Below are 26,083 nucleotides of genomic sequence, written 5' to 3'. Positions count from 1 at the left end.
CTCCATTAGAAGCTTCTCTCCAGCCCTTTTTGTATTCAATTTTCCTGACTTTATCCTTAAATGTTTTTGATTCATCAATCTACACTTCGTACATAGTAACTACCAATCTATTCAACAATGAGTACATTAAAGAAGTAGCTGATGTGGAAAAGATGCCAAGAAGTGTTGTAGATAAAAACCGACTAAAGTAGCTTAAGGAGCTCCAACTATGTAGTGGTTACTCATTGGACTGCAACCTGCATGGTTGGAAGTTCTAAACCAAGAGCAGCTCCGTGGGAGAAAGACAGGAATTCCTACTCTGGTAAGCAGTTTTAGTCTCGGATACCCACACGGGGGTAACTATCAGTCAGTATTAACTCAATGGCAGTAAGAGCCTAGGCTAAAGGAACCCTGGTGGTACATTGGCTTGGCACTGGGCTGCTAACTGAAAGGGTCCCATTGCCAACCTGCCAATAGTTACATCAGAAGAAAAACCTGGTCATATGCTCACAAGACATTTATAGCTTAAGTGACTGTCCAGGGAAGTTCTCCTCTGTCATAGCGTCAGCATGAGCCTGATTGACTTCAGGGAAAATAACAACAGTTTCATGGGCAGGAAGTGGACCAATGAATACAAAGACTTGTTGGATTTGATCTATTTTATTGTTACTAGTTGCCATCAAACTGACTCTGACTCTTGGTGACCTCAGTGTACAGACTAGAACTGCCTTCTAGGTTTTTCAAGGTTGTGTCCCTTATGTGACAGATCTCCAGGATAGTCATTTGAAATACCTTTGGGTGTTTTGAATCATTAATATTTCCACTGGCAGTTAAGCACTTAGCTACTGTGTCACGTGGCTAGCCTAACTTGGAAAACAGTGCATTTGGAAAGTCGGGCAGTATCTGGTAGGTATATAAAACTAAGGAATATTTATTTTTATTTTTGAGATGGTGGATATCACGACACATTTATAGGCTAATGAGAACTAGTTGCATGAGAGTGAAGACTGATATTGAGGGAGGTAGAGGAAACAACTTCAGCAGGTAGTCAAGTCCATGAAGGTGTGAAAGAGACTAGAATCATTGGATAGTTCAAGGTGCATAAAAATACAACTCCGAGTATGTAGGTACACTTTTATATACATTTATATCTAGATGTTATAGGAAGATATGGACCTTTTCTGATTGCTTTAGTTTGGGTTTTTTTTTCTTGCTTAGTGAATTAAGAAATGTAGAGAGCTGAGAATGAGAAGGAGGAAGATACTGGCATCGTTAGAGGGAAAAGAGAAGGTATGAGACTGTCCCATCCAAGTGTAGAAGGTCAAATTTAATATAAAATATATTCCTACGCAAAGTACTTGCAATATTCACTTGAGGTTGTTGTTTTCTCCAAATTTAGAGTGAAATCCATCATGTAAATTGTAATTCTTTCCTAATTCAGACAACTGGGTGTCTGCACACAAACATTTTCTTTGAGAAGTGGTGATGCAGAGTGAGTCAAAAAAAGGAGCGATATAGTGTGGAATCTGCAATAGAAAGTTAGACTCTCAGGCAATACCCAGTGCCTCACTTTCCATTTCATTGAAGAGGATTTACAGAAGACCTATAACTATTTTGGACATGTCTTTGGGAGACACCAGTCTCTGGAGAAGGACATGATGTTTGGTGAAGAAAGGGGGACCCAGAATGAGGAAGGCCCTCGGGGAGATTGACTGGCCCCCGTGGCTACAGCAGTGGCCTGAGCCCAGGACAAATGAAGCAGCACCAGGCAGTGTTTCGTTCTGCTGCGCATGGGGTTACGATGCGCAGGTCACTTCTGATCCATTTTTGCTATGTTCAAAATTGAACACTAGAAATTGAGGGAAGTACCTATTTTGGAGTTATGGTTTATTAATAGAATGAGATTTTTTTGTTAACAAAAAAGAATTGAAAGTATATTGAGTAATATATTTTATAGAAAATATGAGGGTAAGTCAAACTGTTTCTACATAATCATAGAAAAAATTTAAAATATCAAAATATGAAATAATTATTTCTTGGCATATCATCCAGCTAGGTCTACCAATTTTTGAAGGTGATGTTTCAATTTCATTGATGTTTCCCTGAAGACTTTTGGGCTTTCCAATGTATACTACATCTAAATGGCAGTTTGCCGTCCTTGACAGATCCCAATGCTGTTTCTTTTTATGGTTCTTTATGTTTGTGGAATAACAATATCCTGAGGAGGCAAAATCAGGGCCGTAAGTGGAATAGTTTAGATTCTTCAGGATATTCTCAGAGGACACACTTGCTAGTCTTGTAGAATGAACAAGTACATTTCTTAGGATAGGGTTAAAAAATCGGCATAATTTTCTTGGCCTTTTACACTCCCTCTCCCCTCCCCTTGGCCTTATTTGACAACTTATGGGTTTGAGTAGTTTTTATGCATGATTAAATCGACCTGTGGTGTTTAAGGATTCATGGAGCAGTGTAGAACACACTGTATGTTTCTAAGGCATGACCGTTTATCCTGCATAATTAGTAAGTTTTGTGAAAAGTTTTTTCTAGTGCCTAGTGTTTTTCTTATTACACTCTTCTAACATGGTAAATATTTATTTAAGTAACGATTTCATGCATATCCATCCTTTACAGGAAGTGAGTGATATGTGTTTTAGTTATTAAAATAAATGTTATCCTTCTATAACCAGTATTCCCTATATCTTATCTTAGTACACTGTTTTATTTTATTAAATATTAAATTTAAAATTTTATTAAATGAATGTTGAAACTAGTGACTAAAATAGCAAACAATTTTATATTTGGAATAAGATTTTGGTTTTACCAATGCCAACTGACACATAACCATGGAGATTTATTTCACTTTAAATCCTTGTTTTCCCAGTGAAGATTATTTATTGTCCAAGGTCGAGTTTCTGAAAGAATCTTATTTAAGAGAGGCCCAGGTCTGTGATGAAAAACAGTTTTGGATTTAGAGCAGCTTTGAAATTTCTCTAAGTCCTAACTTAATATAAACATATAGTTATTCTAATTCAATTGTTTTAGAAATTTTGAAACTTTGGTGAGAGGGAAGGATAAATTACTAAACCAATAGTCAGATTATAATACCATCCTGTGTTTCACAACAGATTGAAAAAAGAACCCAGACTTGCCATCTAATTCCTTCTTCCTGATAATTCTTGAAGCATGATTTTGAATTATAGACAGTTCTGGAAATTCTGAATTTAAGTCAAATGTAGCAGTTAGAAGAACCAAGGCAGTAGCTCTGTTCTTAAAATCCTCTTCCCAAGAATATTTTTCTTCTTTTATCATCCTCCTAGATGGGAGACTCTAAAGCACACAGTTTTATAAAATATTTTTTGAATATTGCAATTATATAGAGTATATATGATATAATGGTACTACTACACACAGTGTGCTACTTTAATCTATCATTTAAATCAATTTTGAGGAATAAGTTGCATGGCCCACATGCTGTTGGAACTTAGACCTATAGTTTCCTATAAATACTCAATTCAGAGAGATATTCTGATTTAGCAGTAAGTACATTTGAAAATTTAGGAGATGTATCATTTTAATTAAAAATTTTTTAGTGAATTCAGATTCAGCAGCAATATATATTTGATTGATTTAAATGCACTTAGAAACAGAAACAATTTAAGATCTCTCCTTATTATCATGAACAATATTAGAAAGCTATCAAGATTACTAAAAGAAATTGTAAATATTCCCAAATCTTTAATCATTACCTTATTCCTTTCTCAATTAAACTTTTTCTGTATTTTATATAAATAACTTTTAAAAAGACAGTTATAAAACACAGTGCATACCTTGTGAAGTGACTAATGTTATACAGACTGTGAGTAATTAGGAAATCTCAGGTAAGAAGAAGCAAAGGCATCTGTCAAATATTTCAGTAATTGAATTTCCTTGAGAACCTCCTTAGCTTGTCTCTACTGTCAAATAAATAAATAAATAAATAAATAAAATAACCAGGGAGTCCGTCTAAGATAAGCGGAGCTATTGTGATAACGCCAAGGCAGGAAACCAAGTGTTCTCTCAGTTCTTTTACAGTAGGATCATCACACCCTTGTGAGTGTGGTTTAACTTTGTGTTTCGATTATCTGATGCTAAAGTCTGAGATTATCTAATGACCTGTCAAATGGCAACATATAAGCCTTCCTTCCGGTAGTGGGATCCACACTATCATTGCTTCGAATGCCCTAATACACTCTTTGTCAATTACTTCATAAGTGCAATCCATCCTTTAATGCTTCCGCGCTTGCTTTGCTTGTAAAATGTTTAGTGGTTAATTAGCCTGGAAGGAAGTCCAATTTCTAAAAAAAAACAAGTAGAAGGGGAAAATGTCATAAAACTAATGGCTAATTCCCTGGTCCTTATTTGATAGATCAATGATAATCTGATTGCTAGAAATGTGCACCTCTCATTACCATTCAGCTTTCTCTATAGTCAGCTTCAGCATTTTCCATTCTCAGTATTATCCTTTGGCCTATGCTTCGCCCCGTCCCCACTCCCCCGAAAACTTGAATGTATTTAGACGAGATTGACAGCTCTTAACAACTGCAGATGGCTCAATCACTAAAATGAAATATAGGTCTTGAACATTTTCCGTACAGAAAGCTGAGCGCAAGCTGAACGTAGATCCCAAAATGAAACCAATCTTTGTTAGAATGAGTTAGTAAATTGAACTTGAGGTTTTATTAATCAACTTAGAGGGGAAAAATTATAGCAAACACATATGGTGTTAGTTATAGAAATAGTATAAACGAATTTCTGTATTTTAAAGGTATCAAATTAAAGAATCTCAATATAAATTGTATTGAAACCACTCATTTAACTTTCATTTAAAAATCCTTAAATTGTTCATGATTAAAAGTGATTTTAATTTTATTTTGGAAGAGACTAATTATATTTATTACACAGTAAATATTGGTGAAATCTTGCTTTAGGCTTACCTCAAATATAAATATAAATATTACATCTTGGTCACTAGGCAAATTTAGAATATCATTATCCCATTCTTCTAATATAAGGGACATTGTCTGAAGATCATATACTTCAATCCAATTGGTAAAATTAATTTCCAAATTGCATTTTTCTAATTTTCTATTTATACTGTGTGACCCTGTTGATGTTGTACGTTATCCATTAGGCTACCGACAGCAAGATCTATATTAAAACGGCCAAGCCGAGTGTAAAACTTGGAGTTGGGTAAGGGCCCTTTCTTCCTGTATTGGGTATGGCCCTTCCCTCCTCGTGATTCAACACATCTCACAATAGTTTTGGTACTTTAGTTCACTAAGGAGCTGCTTTACTGTTTTTGTAATCCTAAACTTGAACATGTAATCTAGAGGTTGAGATATGTAGCAACTTCTTTTTAGGTTTAGGAGAAGCTTTGATTTATCATGTTTTCATGAAGAAACACAGAACACCTAAAAGTATACACAGAATTGTAAATTAAACGAAAGATATTTTTTCCTTTTTGTTTATTTGGGATGGCTGAAATCATGGGTTCCTAAAAATGTCCATATTTTAAGCCCCACAATTTATAACTATGTTAAATTATATAGGAAAAATAATTATGGTAGCAGACAAAATTATGGCTGCAATTCAACTGACTTGGGTACCGTGGAGGTACAAAGATAGAGCTTGGCTCCTAGCAGAGAGGATGGTGGTTGGAACCCACTCAGAGGGTGCCTGAAAGACTGGGTGTTCTTTTTCTATGAAGATGACTACACAGGAAAATCTCTAACCCCAAATCCAAAAATATGCCATTGAGTTGGTTCTAATTCATAGCAGGGTACAATTTATGATAGAGTCGACTTGCTAATAAGTTTTCCAAATCCTTTATCTTTGCAGAAGATTACCACATTTTCCTTTCACAGAGTGTGCCAGTTTAAGTCAATCCATTGATCTTCTGGTCGGAAGTCAATGCCTAACCATAGTGCCAAAAAGGAGGCTTGGAAAACCCTCTGAGGCAGGCAGTTCTACTTTATCATTTTGGATTATCAAAGAACATATGGGCTCCCTGGGCACCAAATAAAAAGAGTAAGTTCATCGGCTTGTTTGAAGCATTTCAATTGGCGTCCTTGATTCCTGGAGTCTTGCTTTGGCTACAGCCTTGAGCGCAGCACCGACTGCTCCCGCCAGTGCTCTTGACTCTTGATCAGAGGCGACTCCGCGGACTGGCGTTTGCCAATGGGTTCTTCTGAGTACAGAGACTCTGTGTTTCTTCTTTCTTCTTTTGATGCTTCCGATGCCATTCAATATTTTGCCCATACAAGTTTTCAATATTTCACATCAAAGTTTGGGGGTATTTTCCCCCGTGGAGTTCACTTTAAGATATACTGTGCAGGTTTGGGTTTGGTTTTGTTTTTTCCTTGGTTCACTCACTCTATCTTTGTACATTTCATTACAATATTTTACTTCGTTGCCTTGAACTGCCCTTTGGAATTTTCTATTCAGCTCTTTGACTTCACTCTTTCCATTTGCCTTCGCTACTCTGCAATTAAAAGCACGTACAGAGATTCTTCTCATTGCCACTTGGATTTTTTTGTTTTGTTTTTAATGACTTTTTTTTCATGTGTAATATTATTGATACCATTCCACTGCTCATCAGGTAGTATGTCACCTGCGTGTGATTGTCAAATCTGTTCACACGATGTTCTAGAAATTCAAGTGAATTTACTCAAGGTCATATTTTGGCCCTTGTGGGCTTGTTTTAATTTTCTAGGCTTCAACCTGAACTTACTTATGACTGATTGTTGGTATGTTCTGCAGTTGGCTCCTGGTCTGGTTTTAGCTGCTGCTCATGAGTTTCTCCACTGTCTCTGGTCATAGGTGTAGTCTGTGCTTTCCATCTGAAGAAGTCCATGTGTATCCATCTGGAGAAGAACACCTTTTGTGTTGTTGAGAAAGGTATGTAACACGGAATAGGCCTTTGGTTTTACAAAATTGTATCATGCGCGATCCAGCTTTTTCTATTGGAAAGGTCATATTTTCAAACTGTCCCTTCCTTTTTGATTCCCACTTTTGCATTCTGATCACCAATGAGTCTTAATTTAATATTTGCTCATTTTCAAACTGAAGACATTGATAAAATTTTCAATTTCTTCACCATAAGTTTTAGGAGTTAATAAATAAATTTGAATAATAAATTTAATTCATAAAATTAAAAGATTAATAATAATTTGACTAGATCTCCTTGTCTGCGGTAAAATACTATCCTATCACAAACAGCACTGTACTTCAAGATATCTTGAAATGTCCCTTTTTACTATCAATTCCATGTCATTTCTTTTGAATCTGTAATTCCCATCACAGTAAACCATAGCTGTCTGATTTTAAAGGACCAATACTAGTCCATTTCAGCTCACTAACTTTAAGGATATTGCTCTTTATGCATTCCATTTAATTTTTAGTGACTTTCAATTTTCCTTGTTTCATGTTGAGTACATTCTAAGTTCCAATAATTAATGATATTTGCAACTGTTTCTTCTCAGTATGCCCCATCAGTAAATGAAGGTTTTTATGACTTTATTTTTGAAGGTTTTAATTTCTGTGGCGGTCACATAATCACCTGTCAATTTGAGCAAAGGAGTAGAGTCTAGCCTGTCAATCAGGTCATAGCCAATGATGCCTCTGTGTGGACATGACCTTTTCCTGAGAATTCTGGGAACTCCTATCTTCCAACCTTGAAGCAGGACACACACTCTCTCTTCTACACCTTCCTGTTGACAAGCCACTTGGAGCCACACTGATGGCAGCCAGAGCCCTGGAGATGCTTCCACTGCCACCACCTACTGGCTGGTGATCTTCCTTCATTCAGCATCATTGCATGTGTTGCATGAGTCCTCAGAAGAATTCATAGACTGATATTGGGCATATGGGCTAATATCAGGCTTATGGACTTGATCTCGACTGGGCTGGGATGTCTTTATGCTGCATAATTACTTCTTGATATAAAGTTCTCTCTTACACATATATGTGTATCAATGAATTTGTTTCTCTAGTCTACCTGGACTAACACTGTCTCAAAGGTTTTGCTCCATCCATATCATTATGGACTTTATTTGGGGAAGACAGTTCTTCTTCAGTCATGTTTTGAGTACTTCTGACCTGATGGGCTCATCTTCTGTCACTGTCTCTAATGATGTTCTACTGCTGTTTCAGTGTCTGGCAATGGTCAGCTGCTATCCATAGATTTTCAGGGGCTAATTCTTCTGAAGTGGTCAGCCTTTTTTTTTAATAATCTGTTCTTCAACTGGAGTCTCTACTGAAACCAGCTCTCCCAGGGTGACCCTGCTCATATTAGAAATACTGGTGGCATAGCTTCCAGTATCACAGTATATAAAAATTATACATATACATATATATATTTTTGAGGGGCATAATGGATGTCCCTTATTTTCTAACATTTAATTTTAACATAAGGAATTCATAGTCACTATGATAAGGGAATAAGATGAGATTATTGTTTCTACTCGATGCACATGTGTTGAGTTGACTTTTGATCAAATGATTGCTATCAATTTAAAAACTTACTTCATCATGTGCACTTTTAATTCAAGTTTGATAATAAATTAATAATGTGCTATATTTTATTATTAATTTTTAAATGTACTACAGAGCTATAAGGCCTACCTATGTCATTTTAGTACCAATTGAATTAAAGCATACATTAATAAGAAATATCTCATTTGGAAATAATGATATAAATTTCATGACATATTTTCCTTGTCATAGAAACCATCAAATTTGGAGCTTGGTGAACACTAATCGAATTATATAATTTAGAATTTGATGAAAAATATGAAACTTACTTCACATAACTGTTCTAAGTAATATTACTATGTTCTCCAATGTAGTGCCAAATATGAACGTTGCAATATGTTATCTCTACATAACAAAGAAAAGTGGTCAAATGGTCACCATTTCCATCATTAAGGTTTACTCCTTTTTAAAGAAGCACCTCTTCCTCATTCTCTGAAAAAGATGAAAATCTTCAAGGCTATGAATTAACACCACGGCTACTTCAGTCAGCTCAAATGTAGCAATGACTGTGGAGATGAGCTTGAACCCAGTAGGTTGATCTGTTGTCCGCACGTGGGCTATGAATCAGAATCAACCCTCTGGCACAAATCAACCATTGTCTATGAGAAAACAGTTTAAACAAATGTAAATAATACTGACCTCTTTAAAAAGAGAAATGCCCCGTCTCTGTCAGGTGCTTAGTATAAAATCTGAGTCTAGTTTTAGTGGAGTATTAGAGTTTGTCACAGTTTTAATTGGCTTCTATTCACCAATACCTTCAACTACGTATGGGGCAGAATTTGAACTGCTTTAGACAATCATTTGGACTGTGAGCAATTGCAAGGCTCTGGACATATCTTTATGTTTTACTGTTTTCCAAAGCTTTGTTGCTCTTGCTCTGCTTTATATTTTTGTCTGCTTGTCTTTTGATCATTGAATATTTCTCCTTGCTCTCTAATTCAGCCACTGGAATTCTCAGTTCTTCAAAATCTCTCTTATGCTCCCAGGTCAACTAGCAAACTTCAGGAATTACAGAGAAATGGGGCAAAACTTCTCTTCCACTTCAGTGTCTGCTTCAGTAGATGAAGTGCCATGTACCCTCAAATGTGGTTCAACCTTGGTGCTCCACCATTACCAGCAGTGGATTAGTGACATTCATGAAGAGAAAACACCTTATAGTTTGGGTGAGGAAGATAGATCAATTAAATTCTGTTTCCTCATTTTTCTTTGCTAGTCTTACCTAATTATTCATAGAAACTGAAGAGTCTATGGGCGCCAATTGGCCACTGGTGATGTGGCAGTTGCTGTTCGGTCCCGTTTAGTTGGTTCTGACACCTAGGGAGCCTGTACACAGCAGAAGGAAACATATTGCCCAGTCCTGAGAATTTTCACAATTATCTGTGTGCTTGAGCTCATGGTGAAAGACAATATACAGTCTGTAAGAGAAAGTTTGCCCTGCCTCTAAGGAGCACTCAGACCATACTTTTTCCAAGATAGATCGGCTTGTTGTTTTTTGCAATCCATGGTACTTTCAAAATATTTGTTGTCCCACAATTCAAACACATTGATTTTTCTTCAGTCTTCCTTATTCGGTGTTTAACTTCCATATACATATGAAACAATTGAACACTCCATGGCTTGAGTGAGTCACATCTCAGTCCTCAAAATAACGACCTTATTTTCTATACTCCAAAGACGTCTTGTGCAGCAAGTTTACCTCTTACAATGTATCTTTTGACCCCTTGCCTCCTGCTTCCATAAGCATTCGTTGTGGATCCAAGTAAGATGAAATCCTGGACAACTTTTATTTTTCCTCCAGTTATCACGAGGTTACCTCTTTGTGAGAGAGAGATCCATTTCCATCATCTAATCCAGCACCCAGTTCCACATGAACCTTTACAATTTCACAGAAGTTAACTTCACTTTGACAGTAGGTGCTTCTCCCAAATGTGCATCAAATGTTGAGGTCAATTATGTTTTTTAATACTATTTGAGGCTTCCAATTTTTCTAAATTTGTTTTTGTTGTCATTTCTTTCATCTAAAATCATTGATGGGTTTTGAAAATCATATTTCTTTATCTGTATATGAGTAGGTGAATATTCAGCAATATTTCACCTGACTTCCTAGTCAATATGACTTTGCATATTGCTAAAAAGGATGAATTTAATTTTTCTCTTTTCAGTATTTGGCCTATTTTGCTTTATGACAATCATTATGTATTGGAGTTGGTAATACCTCGGTTCTTTGCTTCGCATGCTGAAAGAATTCACACCGAAGCACGTTGCGTAATCTAAGTGAGTTTTTATGAAGGACAAGCTTCAGGTTTTACAGTCTCAGAGGGGCTCACAACTGACCATGAACAATCACATGGAATAAAGCACGCACGTGTGCGGAAATGAGCAGGGGGTGTGGTGGGGGAGATCCTGGAAGACCAGAAGGCCAAGAACCCTAGAGGCTATTTAAGTAAGAGCATGTGTGCCCCAATAGTCCTGGAGAGGCCCTCGAGGAGGCACTGCATGTGGGCCCCCACCCTCTGTCCTGCAAGAAGATCAGAGCAAGGCAAAAGAGCAACACTTTCCCACAGACAGGATATTTCAAACCACTGGCTGGGGAGGCATGGTTGATGGTATTGGTTGATCCCATTGGCTGAGTTAGACCTACCTGGGTGATGTACCTAAGGTGGGCGTGTCCAAGATATTGGTTATACCTGGGCATAGGGGCCTTGTGCCTATGCATGCTCAGTTTTTGAACTTCATAGGTGTTCAATGATTGCCTGATTTCTTTCCAACCTCCTCTATGGGGAATTTTCAGGCATAGGAGGGACAAAACCCCTGTCTCTAAGCTAGCTACCTAACAAAACCATTAAAATCTGATAAACAACAGATGTAAATGCTACACACTTGATTAGTATCTAAACTTTAAATTATCTTATGGGCATGGACTCATATTTGTAGAAGTTACTATCAGATGACAATGTAAATTTTTATTTGTTTATTGTAGCTAATTATAGTATCTGCTCTTTTATAGTTTGAGAGTCATTAGCTCCAAGACAATATGTCCTGTTAGAAGATAACCTATTCATTAATAAACTGTCTTTTGTTAGAGAACTGTGGACATGAAAACACAGAAGAAACAAAAATGACAATAAATGCAGTTATTTATACATCACATATTATTTAAGAAGATAAAAATACAGGAATGCTATAAGAATAAAATTATTAAAGAGAATGTAAAAGAATACTAAATTAGAACAACATGGGGATAAGTCACACAAAAAAACTAATTGCTTTACTTGTGTTACAATATGGGAAACACCTCAACAGCTCCATAACCGGTTTTGAACTGTGTCTGCCTGGTTTTCACTTGTGGGAAAGTGGTAGAATTGATTAATAAAATGTGGGTTTGGTTATAATAGGCAAAATCTTTAATTTCCTTGAACTTTGGACTATCTCACATGATATGTGACTTTTAAGATGGCTCCACCAACCACAAGATTGTTTTGCTTAACGTTTCATGAAAATCCAGATAACTGATGTTTGGTCAATTACTTTTATTGATTACAGTCTTACTTGACAGAAGTTTCAGTAATTTTTCAAACACCTAGCAAGTCCTGAGAGCATTAAGCTGTCCAAATGTCAATTGCATTTCCCCAAATCTCACCAGCGAGCTTTGACTACACACAGAAGGTTTCCCTTGAATTCTAGAAACAGATTTTAACCGTGTTCTTTTTCTTGAGACTGACTTGCCTTCATGCTAGCACCGTTTGAATCTGTCTGAAGGCATGGCTATCATGAGAATTATTTCACAATGATGACATTTACATGTTCTCCCTACAGGCCAGGTGTTAAATGCATTCCACAATTTGTCCACAAAACTAAAATTCCATTTTATCAGAATGGGTACCTGATCTCCACTCTTTTTTTTCAAGCAAAATTCCTCCCTGTCCAACTTAAAATAGCAGAAAATAGGTGTCCGAAGCAAGAAAAAAATGGTGGTAAAAGAACATATAAAGAAAGCTTTTGGCAAAACCTTATTTGGTCTGAAAGTTATCATTTCTCTGACTGCATCACATAGGGCTTGGCATAGACCCCATGAAAGTATAATTTCTCCATATTTGTTATTAAATATCATTCTTAAATTTACTATACATACACAGAGCATTCCTGGGAGGGCTCATAAATGAGTCCATGAGGAAGTTTCCTCATTCTTTATAGTAAAGGAAAGCAAAACAATACAGAACATAGCTGTTTTCATTTTGAGGAATTTGTACAAGAAATTTCTACTCTGTTTTTCTTCTCTTACCAACCTTAAGCTTTAGCGTGGTGAAATAAGCTTTGTTTCATTTTTTTCCCTAAAAATTTCAAGACAATAAAAAGTGAGTAGTGCTATTTAAGCAGCAAAGAAAGAGACATAATGCTGAGCTGTACCCAGAAGACATTCCTTTCATAATATAATGCTTTTTAGCCACAGATGTTAGTTGAAAATTGATATAATGGTATTTTTGTAAGTTTATCAGAAACAAACAAAACAGAAAATGCTTTAAAAGTAGAATAGATGTAATTGTAAGTGATAAATGAGCCTTGTGGAATTGTACTAGAAACCCACAGGGAATAATTATCTAACAGTGGCACCTGCAGAGGAATTATAAGCAGCTGCAGAATTTGATTTTTGAACAAAACGGAAAAAAGAATATTTTCAAAATTAGCAGTAAGAAGTAAAGTTAGACAACAGAAAATAATCCAGAGTGAGAAGAAAGTAATTTTCAAGAGGACTTCAACCCAATGTTAATGAGATGAATCACAGTAGAGATGTATTCTATTATTATTTCAATGGAAAATGTGCAGAACTAATTAGAGGAGAGGTAGTGAATCATTTCACTTAAACTTCACACTTTAATGACTTACATTAAGAACATATAAGTGTCTAAATTTGGAAATTGCTTTGTTAAGCAGCGTGTTATAATAAAACAAACACAAGCTATGGAAGCACTCACACTAGCTCCAGATTTAAGTTCGAGCTGTCACAATTTTGTGTTTTGACTATTGCTTGATGTTTCTCATCACTTGTGTACATAACCGAGTTGTGAAGATCAACGAGTTTACATATTTATATGACTTACATAGGCATAAACTTGTTACATACTAGGTCCTTTCAACAGAAAGAAAACAAAATGTTACCATAAAGTTAATTTGAATTATAGTGAGCCAAGTGCTACTGTATAACTGCTCCCCAGATTTTCTGGGCTGTAATCTTTTATTTTTAATCATTTTATTGGGGGCTCTTATAACTCTTACCACAGTCCATACATTCATCCATTGTGTCAAGCACATGTGTACATTTGTTGCTATCATCATTCTCAGAAGATGTGCCTTCTATTTGAACCCTTGGTATCGGCTCCTCATTTTTCCCCATGCCTCCCCTCCCCCACCCTGCCTCACGAATCCTTGATAATTTAGAAATCATTATTATTTTGTCATGTCTTACACTGCCCGACGTCTCACTTCACTCACTTGTCTGTTGTCCATCCCTTATGAAGGAGGTTATATGTAGATCCTGGTAATTGGTTCCCCCTTTCTACCCAACCTTCCTTTCACCCTCCCAGTATTGCCACTCTCACCACTTGTCCTGAAGGGATCATCTGTCCTGGATTCCCTGTGTTTCCACTTCCTAGCTGTACCAGTGTACATCCTCTGGTCTAGCCAGATTAGTAAGGTAGGATTGCGATCATGATAGTGGGAGGGGGAAGGGAAGAATTTAAGTGTAACTAGAGGAAATTTTTATGTTTCATGGGTGCTACACTGCACCCTGACTGGCTCATCTTACTGTGACCCTTCTGTAAGGGGATGTCCAGTTGATGACAGATGAGTTTTGGATCCCCAATCCGCACCCCCCCTCATTCACAATGATATGATTTTTTTTTGCTCTTTGATGCCTGGTACTTTCCTGTAATCTTTATGGACAGAAATTTCCAAGCTTTTCTTCAATGGCACTACTTGTTAGTAGCTGAGTATACACCATTAGCACTATACCAAAAATATGCCCCTCCCTCTTGTTATTATTCTGATATTGATAAAAGATAAGTAGATTTTCTCTGAACAGAAGGTAAAGACATAGTTTTTGGTCAAGTGCGTAAGCCACTTGAAAAAATAAAAGTATGTAGCTTCTTTTACATATATTATTTGATTATTCATTGATTCACTATTGTTGAAGACCTCAACATGGAAAATAGTCTTGTCTTTTTCAGAACTGTAAACCTCTTCCTAGGTGAATTCCAATCATAGAAACCCTGTTGAACACAGAGCTATCCCATAGGGTCTCCCAGGCTGTAAATCTTATTCTCAGAAGTGTTGCTGGCACATAGTTCACATATCATAGAATTCAATAGTTCAATCATATAAGGAAGAATTGCGCAATTATTACCCCTCCCAGTTTTAGAGCCTTTTCTTCACTCTTGTACTCATCTTTCATTAGCTCCACACACCCCTTCCCCCCAATCTCCTCGGCAATACCACCAAGGAATGACTAATACACTTACTGTCTCGATAGATTCACCTATTCTGGATTTCATATACAGAAACACATTTCTTAAACTACCAAGAATAATGATGTAAAAAGTAAAAATCTCAATAGAAATTATTTATATTAAAACTAGAATACACTGAAAAATGATCATAAGGGAGGTTAAATGATAAGGTGCTATCCTAAGCATATCTGCAGTTATCCACTTTTCAATGCATTCTGAATGACAGAAAGGCCCTTTACTTTCCTTATGGAAGTTGCCTGCCAGACCTTTAAGGAGCTGTGAGTTCAAAGCCCACAAACTTTTAATTAGCAGATACCACCAGGGTTCCTCTTCCGAATGACAATAAACGTCAATCAGGAAGGCTATAGGCTGTCCAAAAAATTGTTAAATCGTATTGTAGCTCTGATCACTTGTCAGTTTTCCACACTGCGGGACTTGTGTGTGTGTGAATATAATGCTGGATGATAGTCCACTAACATTTCATATGTTGTCAGGATCACCCACGGTGGACAAGTCTCAGAGACACTTCCAAAGTAGGGTGATGCGAGTCTAAGAACATCCTTCCAAAAAATTGCTAGTGCAAACCTTATGCACTGTAATGAAATGCTTATACTGTGCTGTAGCATCAGCCCCTGTGTTGGGAGGAATTCAGAATATACAGTAGTTACCCTTGACTCTGACCATAGTGCAGGGCTACATTATCCTTTACTCTGTTGTGCAGTGGTAGAAATGAGTTGGAAGCCACAAGAACTTAAAATTTTTTAAACTAACATGTTTTATCACTAGAATTTTAATTAAGAATGGAAGGAGGGATCTCTGAAATGGTCTCCATGCTTTAAAATTACACCAGCTGATAGGAAAGTGATATAAGATGGTATGGCTGGAGGTTAGGCATTCGTTTGCTAATTCCAAAGTTCGTGATTTAAAGTGCTGTGTGACTGTCTCAGAGTGGAAATCAACTAACGACAGTGTTGTTGTGCATAGTTCTTATACTTACTATGCACCATTGCCAGTGCAGTGTGTGGCAGTAATTTCTTTAGTAGAACTAATCCCAGACAAGTTCCAAGGGCTTGAAGATGAAGCCAGCAAGACCTTGAAACGTTGTCAGAAGACACCGGTCCTGCAGTGGTACATGACACTAACGTAGGAGGGCAGTGAAATAAGGTAACCTTGGACAAGATGAAGTGGCATAGCGCCTGCAGCCTTGGACTTAAGCACAGGATCAAATGATGTAAGGCTCGCAAAGTCCTGGGCAGTATTTCATTCTGTTTTGCATTCTGGCGGGTCACTATGTGTTGGAACCATTTGGCAGCACCTAGCGACAATAACATGATTTCAACATGTCTACGAGAAAAATACTTCTGATATGTAGCTTACTGGGAGGGGGGAGCCCTATGACTTCATGATATTTTCACTGTAAAAAGTCTGCTCAATAATTTTATTGATACTAAAATTTATTAAGATCAGTAATAATTGCTATAAAGAACTGTTTCATTATCTACAAAATGCTTTACATACAGAATACCAAATTATTTTGTTACCCACTTATCCCCAAATCAGGTCAACCACAACTTAGACAAGCTAAGGCTGCACGGAGTGTTAATTAATCTTCTGAATAAATTCAGATATTGGGAAAACTGAAGCATTTGATAAAAGAACTGAGTGAACAAATACATATATATTGTGTTTATAATAATTATTTAACAAATATACAGTGTTTAAAATATTTATTGGTTTTAAATGAAGACTGTAGAACCATACTGAGGGGATGGATCACTGGTCATTTAGAAAACAACAAAAGTACCATCATACACAAGCCAAAGTGAATTTAAAGAAAAAAATTTATGAACTCAAGTTGTTCATTGGCCAGTACCTAAGGAAATTAGTTATTTTAATATCAATTGTTTAATCCTCCATATTTTAAACGTTTTCTGCAAGTGAATTTGTAAGTGAAATATATTTACATTTGTCTGTGTTGTAAATTGAAGACTGTATCTATACATGGATTGAGAAAGTAAAAGTATATATAGATACAGCACAAAGTTCTAGAATTGCAGTAGATAATCTCAGAGACATAGTGGGCTACAATTACTTCTCCAATAATTTTCAAAATTTTATGGAAGACACCATCATGTATTTTAAAGGATGTAGAATAGTGGTATCAGTGGATGTTATCGTTTCCTTAAAGAGCCGGGAGACATATGTTGGAAATCTATAATAGTAACTCCCACAAAACTCCTCAAATAAGCAAGTGTGATTCTGATAATTAAGCCAGGAAAAGAAATCACCAAATTTGAAATGATATCCTTGAAGAATATTGACACCACTATTAAAAAAACAACCTAGTCAATAGAATTCAACAAAATGTCAACAAAGAACAACAACAACAAAATCATGATAAGTGATTAATATCATGTATAAAAGGATATAATATTAGAAAAAGCAATCAATAAAATAAAAGATAAGAACCACTTGATTATATCAATTAATGCGGATGAGGCAATGGGTCAAATTTAGCATCCATTCTTGATAAATCACTCAATAAAATAGGATTAGAAGAGAAAGATCCTTAACATAATTAAGACCATCCATAGAAAAACTATGGCAGTATCTCACTTAATGGAGAGAAATTGAAACATCACCCTCTTGAACTGTAATTACCCTCAAACAAGATTTTCCTCTTATTTAATACAAGCCTGGAGTCTTAGACAGAGCTGTAGGTTTGGAAAAAAGAAAGAAAGCATCTACATTGGCACAGAAGAAATGAACTAACCTTATTTGCAGATGAAATAAGCATGTGTATAGGAAACCTCACAGATTAAATATAAAAGTTGCTGAAAGTAATTGTAAAATTGGCTATGTAGCCAAAGAGTTCAACATACAGAAATCAGTTCGATTCTTGTTTATTAAAGTTGACTCCAAAAAGGATTTAACAAACAATGCTATGTATGCATTCCCACCACTTGTCTGTCTGTCTGTAGCAGATTGTGTCTTGCTATGCTTCTGGAAGCTATGCACTGGTGTCTCAAATGCCAGCAGAGTCACCCAAAGTGGAAGGGTTTCAGCAGGCGAGAAACAAACTGGGAAGCAGCACCAGGCTGCCCATTTCGGATGAACTGGCCAATGGAATGCCTGTGGGTACCATGGCAAGGTGGTCAGTTGCTGAAAGCCTTGTAAGTAGAAGCAGAACAATGTCTGAGCCAGGGCCGGAAGAGAACTTCCTCGGGTTGGAATTCACTCCAATGTTGACTTATAAAATACTCAAGGAAAGAGTAGACCATAAACAAGCGAGCATAATAAATATATACGCAACTAACCAGAGGTCTATAAAAATCCATCAATCAAAAGCACCAAAAGATGAATAAATAGACAACAGGCTTAATAATCATAGCAGGTGACTTTAATACGCAGCTCTCTGAGAAAGATAAACCACAAGGACTGAAGCATAATAAGGAAGCTACAGTTCTAAACACTACAGTTAGGCAACTTGACTGGATAGAGATTTTCAAAATGCTCCACCCTAATGCAAAATATCCACATTCTTTTCAAGTGCACATGACTTCTTTTCGAAAGAAGACCACATGTTGGAACACATGCAGAGCCTGAGTATATTCAAACACATAGAGATTATTCAGATTTCCCTCTCAGACCACCATGCCGTAAAGCTGGAGATCAAAAGAATGAACAGAAAAACAGGGGTAAAGATATTGGAGGGTGAAGAATGATCTTCTGTGACACAAATGGTTACTGGCCCAGATTAGAGAGGATGTTGCCTAACTCTTGACAAGTTTCTAGAAATCTTCTAGAAACTAAGGAGAATGAGAATACAATGTACCAAACCTATGAGACACAGCAAAAGCAGTTATTGGAGGAAGCTTGATAGTGAATAATGGATATATGACAAACGAAAAGAGACTTATTACTGATATGCTATCACAAAACCTCCAGCAACTAGAACAGAGTCTACAGAACAATCCCTCTAAAAGAAAAATATTTCAAGGCAGAGTTAAATGCAGAAAATCAATGCAGCAAACATCTGGTTCTTTGAAAGGATCAACAGAATTGATAGAGTGCTGGAAACCTAACAAAGGAAAAGAAAGAGCAAACATCAATAGCCAGGATGACTGATGAAAAAGGGGAAACCACAGAGGGGCAAACCAAGAGGGATCATAAAAGATCATCAACAGGAGCAAAGTCAAATGACAAAGCCCATAAGGAGCCCCTAAACAGACTTCAGGCTAGGAAGGGCAGTTTCTGGAACCCCACAGGACAGGTGAGGAGACAATCAAAACAATCAGTGGACAAACCTGGAATTATGTATGCTCTTTCAGGTTTTTTTGCTCGTTTTTTCTTTTCTCTTTTTATTCAATCTTTTGTTTTCTTTTTGTTTTATCTCCGTTATTGTTGTTTTGCCTACCTATATAAGTTAGGCATTGGAAGCAAACTTGAGGAGAAAGCAAAGGGACTGGGAGTTCTGGGAGGATTTGGGGGATGAGAAGTCAGGGGAAGGGAGCAGTGAACAAACAACACCATACAGGAGAAAAATCTGGCGAGTTAAAATTAGCAACAAGGAAGACGCAGGGATCCTGGTGGTGCTAGAGCAACAGTAATCTAACTGACAGGAATTACTAAGAGCAGAAGAAGGGCATGCTTGATGGTGGAGTAGGAGGAAGATGAAAACAAACAGAAGGAAGAGGTAAGAATCAAAGCTATGGATAGATTTATACACATAAGTGTGTACATGTATAAATATATTAATTCATAAAAATATAGGGATTGACTTATGTACATATATTTATAAGTATATTGAAGATAGGACAGATTTTTGACCTCTGCTCAATCCCTCTATAAATGCAAGAACACTTTTTCCTAACAACCTAACATTCTATGAGGCTTACCCTCTGAACACAATTGCTGAAGACAAAATGGAAGCATAAGCAAATGTGGTGAAGAACATTGATGATGCCCAGCTGTTAAAATATAGTGTGCGGGGTATTAAAGGCTTAAACGAGTGGCCATCTAGCCAAGAGGCAACATGCCCACATGGAAGAAGCACATCAGCCTGTGTGATCATGAGGTGTCAACAGTATCAGGAAACAGCTATCAGAAGACCGAAAAAAAAATCATACTGTTGAGAAAGAGGGGTGTCAGAGCAGAGACCCAAACTCATCTGTAGCCAATAAGACATCCCCTCACAGAAGGTCACAAGGAATGAATGACTGAACCAGGGTGCAGCAGAGCACCAATGAAACACACACTGTTCCTCTGATTCTTGGAGGCTTCCTCAACTCCCATGATCAAGACCCCAGTTGTGCCTTCTAGTTCTAACTAGACAGCAGCTTGTACAGTGGTACAGACAAGCACTCAGGACACACTAAATAAAACCCTCAGGAACAGAAACGAGAGTAGCATACCAGGAGGATACCAAAAGGATAAGAGAAGGTGAGGGAAGGAGGGAAGAAGGAGGAAATGTTTGCAGTGATTGATGCATTACCATCCCCATGGGGACAAACAACACAGACGTGGGTGGAGGGAGACAGCAGTCAGTGTAAGATATGAAAATGATAATGTTAATGAAGTGGGAGGGTGGGGAAGGAGGAAAAAAGGAGGAGCTGTTACCAAGCACTCTAAATAATGCAAACATTTAGAAAATGATGATGGCAACGTATGTACAAATATGTTTGATACAATTGATGTATGAATTGTTTTTAGAGCTGTAGGAGCCCCAATAAAATGATCTTTAAAAAAAGAAATAGAGGCCCAAAGACCGATATTGCTAAAGAACATTGATGCAAATTCCTTAACACAATACTAGCTAATAGAATACAAAGGTATATAAAGCGAATAATTCACCATGATCATGTGGGATTCATTGCAGGGATGTAGGGATGGTCATCATCCAAAAGTCAATCATCATGATTCACCACACTGACAAGAAAAAGAATAAGAGCCATATGATATTATCAATAAATGTAGGGAAAGCACTGACACTCAAAAAAACAGGAATGGACAGAAATTGCCTCAATATAATACAAACTATATATGAAGAGTTAGCAGCCAACACAATAGTGAATGGAAAAAAGATTAAAACCAACCCACACAAATAAGGGGAGGAGACGAGGAGGTCCCTTGTCCCCATTTTTATTTAATATTGTACCGGAGTTCCTAGGTAACAACATAAGACAAAAGAAAGACACCTATGGAAAAAAGAGGTGAAACTCTTGTTAATCACAAATGATATGATTTTATATATGGAAAATCCCCAAATCTTCACAAAAGGAGTACTGGAATCAATAGAGGAATATTGCAGAGTAGCAGGATACAAGTCAAACAAACAGAAGTCTATTAGACTACTACATATATTAGATGAAACCATGGAAGAGATAAAAAATGGCAGTACCCTTCACAATAGCCAAGCACAAATTGAAATATCTAGGTATATACCTAACCAAAAAAGCAGATTTGTATGAGTAAAACTACAGAAAACTATTAAAAGAAACCAATAATAACCTTCACAAATAGAAGAATATCCCATGCTCCTGGATCAGAAGATTTAATATAGTAAAGATGTCAAGGCACTTTATAACTTTAACACTAACTCAATACAAATACCAACAACTGTATTTAAAGAATTGGAAAACTGCCAGCTTCATGTGGAAAAGGAATAAACCCAGAATTAGCAGAAAACTCCTTAAGGAAAAAACAACAACAGAGGGCTTGCTTTACGTGACTTTTGCACCTATTATACTGCCACAGTAGTCAAAACAGTATGTTACTGGAATAATTTCAGTTACTCAGAACAATGGAAAAGAATTGAAAAACCATGAAGAAAATAGTCAGATACAGACGACTGATCTTTGATAAGGGCCCCAAAAATACCAAATTATAAACAGTTGTCCTCTTCAACAAGTGGTGCTGGAAAAAAAAAAAGGATATCTACCAGCAAAAAAATGACACAAGAACCTTATATCACTCTTTGCACAAGAATAAACTCAAGTTGGATCACAGAACTGGAGGAAAAACCCCAAAATATTAGGGTCATTAATGAGGGAATTGGAACAAACTTAAGAACATTGGCACAGGGAATACAAAGGCTATCAGAAATAGGAAAGGACACAATAAAAAGGAAGCACAAATTGACAAGTGGGATATACTGAACATAAAACACCTGTGTACAATGAAAGACTTCACCAAGAGGGTAATAAGAGAGCCCACACACTGGGAAAATATCTTTAGTAATGATACATCAGAAAAAGGCCTTATTACTAAATCTATCATACTCTACTATCCCACAATAAGAAAAAAGCAAATAGCTCATTGAGGGGGTAGGGAAAAGACCGGAAGAGAAGTTTCACAAGGGCGGAAATCTGAATGGCCAATAAACATATGAGAAAGTGTTCGTGCTCATTAGCCATAAGAGAAATGCAAATTAAGACAACTATGATACCTCCTAACACCCTCAAATATAGCACAATTAAAACAATCAGAAAACAACAAGTGTTGGATCAGGTGTGGTGAGATAGGAACTCTCATCCACTGCTGATGGTCCTGTAGGCATCTACAGCTATTTTGGAAATTGATTTGGAGATACCTAGAACAAATAGAAATCAATTTACCATATGACCCAGAACACCCCTATTGGGCACATAGTTACACAGAAGAAGTAAGAAAAAGACTACAGCCAGGCATCTGGCTTCACAATTCTACACCATTAGTTGTGATTGCTTGAGGCTTAAGAGGGAGTTAAGGGCTAGTATCAGACTTAGGAACTTGATTTGGACTGGGCTGGGATGATTTACTGATGCATAATTACTTCATGATACATTTCTCTTTCATTAACATATGAGTGTTACAGAATTTGTTTCTCTAATCAACCTGGCCTAACACACACACACAAATTTGAGATTATTATTTCAGGAATTAAAAACAATTTTAAAATTTTATATAAGAAGAATCCATCCAGGCTTAAACCCAGTGCCGCAAGGTTTGAATGCAATATCCCGGCATGGAGTAGGGAACCAGTGGAGAGATCTGGGAGGCTGGCCGCAGTACCAAAAATTAAGTGGATTCCTGCCCCTCCCCCCAAAAGAATTTGTTTCAAAGGACGACATTGATTCTGCAGCTCCGGGAGATGGACATATCTGATCAGAGCACACAGGAGCAGATGAAGGGGCAGGAGGAGAGAGTGGAACACAGCCTGGCTCACCAGGCCGTGAGGATGATGCTCCTGAGTAGAGCAGCCAGTCCACAGAGAGAACAACATGGCTGCCCCCACTACGAGAAATGATGCCCCTCAGTGACTAAGGGCGATACAGGGGACAGCACCGGAGACACAGTGTGGGAATTGCACCTGACCGGATCCCACCACACCGAGGCAAAGCACTGAGGGAGTGCAGTGGAACAGCAAGGGAATGGAGTGGCAAGGTCCTCAGGGAATGCTGAAAGTGGACTTTGGGGTCAGGGCATGGTGTCCCAACAAACTGGACTGGAAAATGCTCCTAAGGGCCAGCAAATGATCCTTGAACGAACTACAAGCTTTTCTTTTGTGAAGTGTTTTGTTTTGTTCTTTGTCAGTGGTTTGTTTTTGTTGTTTTGTTGTCTGGTTTTATAATGTTGCTTTGTTTTCCTCTGTCTTGTTTTCGTGCATGTTAGTATCTCCACAGGTCTGTCTGAATAGGACAGGCTGGATGAACTATCTGGAGGAAAAACAACGGGACCAACAGTTCGGGGGGACTTTGGGTGGGGGAGGGGTAGGGGGTAAGGAAGTGGTGTTAACAAACACAGGGACAAGGGAACAACATGGGACCCAAAATGGTAGTGAGGGGGGAGTGGCAGGCCTGGTGGGGAATGATCAAGGGTAAGGTTGTGTAGAGAAGAGGTATAGCTGTAGCCCAGGTGGGGATGGAGCATGGTAGTGGGGCAGGAGGAATGTCAAGGGAGATGGAGGAAGGAGCTGGGAGTCAAGGGGCATTTATGGAGGTCTAGACAAAGACATGTGCATGCAAATATATATATAAGGATGGGGAAATAGATCTACATGTCTATATTTATAAGTTTAGTATTAAGATGGCGGAAGGACCTTGTGCCTCTACTCAAGCACTCCCTCAATGCATGAATACTTTCTTTTATTAAATTTGCACTCTATGATGCTCACTCTCCTGACACAACTGCTGAAGCCAAAGCGGGTGAACAAGTAAATGTGGTGAAGAAAGCTGATGGTGCCCGGCTATCAAAAGAGATAGTGACTGGGGTCTTAAAGGCTTGAAGATAAACAAGCGGCCATCTAGCTCAAAAGCAGCAAAGCCCACATGGAAGAACACACCAACCTGTTTGATCACGTGGTCCCAAAGGGATCAGTTATCAGGCATCAAAGAACAAAAAATCATATCATTGGCTGCACACCTCCATGAAATGATTGCCGAAGACAAATGGGTGCATAAGCAAATGTGGTGAAGAAAGCTGACGGTGCCTGGCTATCGAAAGAGATAATGTCTGGGGTCTTAAAGGCTTGAAGGTGAACAAGCGGCCATCTAGCTCAGAAGCAATAAAGCCCACACGAAAGAAGCACACCAGCCGGTGCGATCACGAGGTGCCAAAGGGACCAGGTATAAGGCATCATGCAAAAAAAAAAAAAGAATATATATATATATATATATATGTTTATATGTGTATATATGTATGTATCCTGGATGCTTCCTCCCAGCAACTACCATGATCCTAATTCTACCTTGCAGGACTGGATAGGGCAGAGATTGTACACTAGTGCATATGGGAGCTGGAGGCACAGGGAATCCAGGGTGGAGGTTACCTTCAGGACCAGGGGTGTGAGGGGCAAGGCTGGGAGAGTGGAGGGTGAATGGGTTGGAAAGGGGGAACTGGTTAAAAGTATTCACATGTGACCTCCTCCATGGGAGATGGACAGCAGAGAAGGGGGGGAAGGGAGACTCCGAATAGGGCAAGATATGACAAAATAACAATCTGTGGATTATCAAGGGCTCATCAGGGAGGGGGAGCGGGGAGGGAGGGGAAAAAAAAAGAGGACCTGATGCAGAGGGCTTAAGTGGAGAGCAAATGCTTTGAGAGTGATTAGGGCAAAGAATGTACAGATGTGCTTTATACAATTGATGTATGTATATGTGTGGATTGTGATAAGAGTTGTATGAGCCCCTAATAAAATGTAAAAAAAGAAAAGAAAAAAAAAGAAAATGATTAGGGCAAAGAATGTGCAGATGTGCTTTATACAATTGATGTATGTATATGCATGGATTGTGATAAGAGTTGTATGAGCCACTAATAAAATGTTTTTAAAAATTAATTAATTAATTAAAAAAAAGAAGAATTCATTATAATTATATCTTCATGGATAAAATCACCTCCCTATTACTGAGGAAATTTAGAAACTGTTCCTCCTAAACACGTAGTTATTTAGAGTAAAATGTTAATGATTTTGCTTGATAAACAGAATTAATCACATTAACAAACATCATAGGAACTGGTAAACAGATATTATCTTACAATCAATAAAAGAATATTGAACACCTGCTACTTTTCCATTTATTTCCACAGGAATTATACAAAACTATAAGCTAATAAAAATAATATAAATTATAATTATTATAATAAGCACATTTGTTATTTGATTTTGTGACAAATACAATGCTATTGCCCTTTGTGTAAATTATTCTCCACAATTTGTACAGCAACTATGATTATTAAGATAATATTATTACTCTCATTTTATGAATGAGGAAATCATGATCCAGTATTTTAATGATTTAAAGGCAAATAGTGTTAGGGACAATGATAAGAAACATCTGATAGGAACAGTTTTGTGTACATTAAATATTTAATAACTACAGAAAAATTATGAAAATAACACAAAAGGAGTACTTAGAGTTAGTTAACTAAATACTAAACAATTGCATTTTCATTCACTATTCATAACTAGTTTTAATATTTAAAAAATAATTCAATTATCATATAAGTGTAAAATTTATCTAGAAATTAACCTAAATGAAAATGTTTAAGAC

This window comes from Tenrec ecaudatus, chromosome 8, assembly GCF_050624435.1.
Source record: "Tenrec ecaudatus isolate mTenEca1 chromosome 8, mTenEca1.hap1, whole genome shotgun sequence".
In the NCBI taxonomy this organism is placed as follows: domain Eukaryota; kingdom Metazoa; phylum Chordata; class Mammalia; order Afrosoricida; family Tenrecidae; genus Tenrec; species Tenrec ecaudatus.
Note: the sequence above shows the minus strand (reverse complement) of the source record.